The sequence below is a fragment of the Notamacropus eugenii genome, chromosome 6, assembly GCF_028372415.1.
Source record: "Notamacropus eugenii isolate mMacEug1 chromosome 6, mMacEug1.pri_v2, whole genome shotgun sequence".
Taxonomy (NCBI): domain Eukaryota; kingdom Metazoa; phylum Chordata; class Mammalia; order Diprotodontia; family Macropodidae; genus Notamacropus; species Notamacropus eugenii.
In genome coordinates this window covers 270,558,533-270,562,715 of record NC_092877.1, presented here as the reverse complement: position 1 = coordinate 270,562,715, position 4,183 = coordinate 270,558,533, and the positions used below count along the sequence as shown (strand labels likewise).

The window sequence follows — 4,183 nt, the reverse complement described above, 5'->3', positions numbered from 1 at the left end:
ACAGCTTTAATAGAAGAGGTATAAAAATCATACTAAGAAAATCCTTGGACCAAATAGAAATTCGTGACTCAGGGAGACTACAGGAATTATTCAAAGTGCAGGAGACAAGAAGATTGTTAAAAGAAATTCAGATCATTGAGAAAACAGAGGAAAGTACAAGATATCTCAAAAAAGAAAAAAACCCACAATCTACATGGAAAAAAAAAAGAGATAACTCAATCATGGGATTACCTAAGATCCATTACCAAAAAGAACTTGGACAAAAGAACTTGGATACCTTTCAAGAAAACTTTAAAACTAGTTTACCAGATATATTAGTACAAGAGAATAATGTGAAGATAAGAAGGAAAAAAAATACACTCATAATCTTCCAAACGAAATAGCAAAATGAAAGCACCCAAGAATATTATTGACAAAATAAAGAGATTCCAGGTGAAAGAAAAAAGTACTTAAAACAGGCAGAAAGAAGATGAATATCAAGGAACATAAATGATTTAGCAATTATCCCAATCAAGGATCAGTGAACATGAAATGACATGTTCAAAAACTCTAAAGACAAAGATATATAATGAAGAATAACTTAAATAACAAAAATTAATATGATCCTGGGGAAGTTGGGGAGGACTTACAATGAAACAGGAGACTTTTAAAATGTTTCTAGAAAAAAAATCTGTAAAAGGAGTTTTGATTTACAAATAGTGGAGTTAAGAGGAAAATAATAAAGGTAAAAAAAACCAAGTAAACAACCAGAAGAGATTTTATAAGAATGAATTTGGAAGAAGGAAAGGAGAATGTTACATTTCTTTTTAAAATCCTCATGTTACTGAGATAGTCACATGAGACAAGAAAAATTACTTTATATATTGAAGATGCAGTAAAGAGAAAAGAAAGGGAGAGGGAGTATGATATATTATCAGAAATTGAGAGAAAAGATGGAAGGTCTTATTAACAGATAATCAGGATGTTCAAGTAAAACTTTATATAAAGAAATGAAAAGTCTCACCAGAATTTTCTTTTCATTTAAACTGATCAAAAGAAGGCATTACACATACAGAGATACCAACACACAAAAAGTCTTGAGGGGAAAATACATGTGACTACTATATACACATTTGCATATATGAGCAAACATATATACATTTTTTAAATACATGGAATTGAGAAAAGAAAGTATTAAAAGGGAGGGCAGAGTCATAAGCAAAACAAACCCTAAACTTAGAGGAAGGACTATGGAGAGAAGGTTGAAAAGAAAAGGTAGGGTAACAACTTGAAATAAGAGATTGAAAGCATAGAAGTGGGAAAAATGTATAAGAGAATATGATAGATGAAAATTTTTAGAAAGATCATAGCTGTGGATGTGAATGAAAGTAATTGACCCATTAAAAGGAAGAGATTAGCAAACTATATTAGAAAGTAAAATCCAACAATGTTGCTTATAAGAAACACACTTGAAAAACAATGACTCTGAAAGAGTTAAAGAGGTTGTGGCAAAAAATGATTATATCTCAGTTGAATATAAAAAAAATCAAGAACAGTAATCATGTTTTCAGAAAAGAAGACAACAAACATATACTTAATTCAAAGAGATAGAGGAAAACTACCTCTGCTGAAAAGTAAGGGACATCAATTAACTTCAGTGACTGACATATATATATAATGAATAGTATGGCTTCTAAATACTCAAAGAAGGAATAGATAGTAAAACTATTATATTAGGGGACCAAAATTAATCCTTTTCAATACAACATATATGCAAGCAAAAATAATGAAGAAAGATGTTAAGGAATATGATAGACTTTTAGAAAAATTAAGTGTGATAAACCTCTCAGAATTTTTGAAATAGAAATAAAAAAGAAGGAAGATGCCCTGAGAGAAACCAGGAAGTTCCTGAGCTCTGCCAAGCTTCCCTTGGAAATGACATTGAATCAAGCCTCTAAAAGTATTCTGGAGTAACAGAATCAACAAAAAGATGGAATGAAAAAAAATTTCCAGCCCAAGATAATTCAGGAAAGGTCTGCCTCATTTGGGTAAAAGGAAGGGCAGACAAGAGTAGGTGGTGTCCAGGTAAGTCATCCAGAGACTCTTAACCACAATACAGATCATCTGTGAAGTTCCCATGATCTGGGCTTAGTAGGCCAGCTGCACAGCAGGCTAGCTCTGAAGCCTCCAGTCCCAGCTTAACAAACAAACTTCCAGTCCCAGAAACCAAGGCAAGACTAGGACAGAGACTAGGCCCATAGCACAGTGGGTAAACTGCCAGCCCCAAATGGCCCTGACCAGACCTGAGACCTCAGGACCAGACCCCTAGCCCCCAGTACAAGAAGCTTGGGAAAATACTCCTTGTACTCCAGGAGCAGAATTCAACATTTGAAAATAAGCAAAACACCAAAAAGAGCCCTGTCCATAGACAGACTTTCCATGGGACCTTCAGATCTGTCTGATTGGGAAAAAAAAAAAAAAAAAAAAAAAAGAACTTAACAGAATATTCAGTTTTCAAACACAAGACTCAAAAGAAGCCATAGAAATGGCCATGTCTCTGCTGGTACTTCTGCTTCCAGCTGTATCCATGGCAGAAAGGTGGCCAAGGAGACTGCCAGGCAACAGTGGCCCAGGTCCTGAACAACAAGAACCACTTCTACACTGGAGGTCAACTGTAGCTGGGGAAGGCAACCCATGTCTTCATGTACTTCAGCAAGGCCAAGATTTCTGAGTCAGCACCTTACTGGGAAGGAACAGCTGTGATAAATGGAGAATTTAAGGAGCTCAAATTAACTGATTATTGAGGAAAATATTTTGTGTTCTTCTATCCACTTAACTTCACTTTTGTGTACTACTGAAATTATCTCTTTTGGTGACAGAATTGAAGACTTCAAAGGTATAGATAATAAAGTGGTTGCATGCTCTGATGATTCACATTTTACCCAGGTAGTATGGACTAATATCATTCAGAAACAAGGAGGGCAATGAAAATTCTACTTCTTTCATATTTCACACACCAAATATCAAAGGATTATGAACTTCATCTATAGAACTCAGGTTGCACCCTTAGAGACCTTTTGATTATTGATAAAGGAATCCTATTATAATGAATGACTTTCCTGTTGGTAGATCAATTGATAAAACACTCATGTTCAGTCCCACCATTCCAATACACTGACAAGCATGGAGCAGTCTGTCCTGCCCATTAGAAATGAAATCCTGGTGGTAGTGAAACTGTCAAACTTGAAGAAGCTATGAAAGCCTTGTAGCTCAAAGAAGAGCTATAACTTCAGATACAGCTGAAAAACAAGTATTTTGGTAAAGAAAATTGAAATGGTTGCTTAGCTCCTATCTAGTTCAAAGGTTGAACATAAAATGTAATGGTTTTGAAAAAGAGAGAAGCATAAAAAGGTCAACAGGAAAGAAAAAAAAAGCCATGGTATTCTCGAAGGTTAAACTATTTACATACCTGCATGAGAAGGTGGTACTTGTAACTCATAAGACCTACATCTCTATTAGGGCAGTTAAGGGGAGTATACATAGTCAGAAGGTGTGAGTATAAATCAACTTTGATGTGATGATTAAAAAAAATATAATTAAGGGGCTAAAATATAATTAAGGGGCTAAAAAAAAGGATTGTTCTGTGAGGAGAGGAAAGGGGGAATGGAGTAAATTATATCACATGAAGAATATTGTCTGAACCTTACTGTCATTGGATTTGGCTCAAGGAGGGAACAACATGCAATCCCAGTTGGATAAAGAAATCTTGCTTACCCTATAGGAAAGTAGGAGGGGAAGGGGGAAAAGGGGTAAGAGATTGATAGAAGGGAGTCTGATTGAGGGAGGCAGTGATCAAAAACACAGCATTGATGAGATGGTATAGGGTGAAAGGAGAAAGAAAAGTATTATGAAGGGGAAAATGAGATGGAGGAAAATACACAGTCAGTATTCATAAGTGTGAATGTGAATGGGATGAACTCTCCTATAAAATGGATGTGAATGGTGGAGTAGATTATAAATCAAAATCCTACATTATGTTGTTTACAAGAAACATATTTGAACCAGAGAGATCTACACAGAGTAAAGGACAAAGGCTGGAGCTGAAAAATATTATAATTCAGCTGAAGTAAAAAAAAATAACATAAGCAAGGTAAGCAATCCTGATCTCAGAAAAAAAAAATAGATCTATTCAAAAGAGACAAGG

The 4,183-nt window shown here is 35.0% G+C and overlaps 1 pseudogene; it reads left to right on the top strand.

Annotated features, from left to right (window-relative positions):
• The first annotated feature begins 2,681 nt into the window (after positions 1 to 2,681).
• LOC140512343 (peroxiredoxin-4 pseudogene) lies at positions 2,682 to 3,188 on the top strand (annotated as a pseudogene).
• The last annotated feature ends 995 nt before the right edge of the window (positions 3,189 to 4,183 follow it).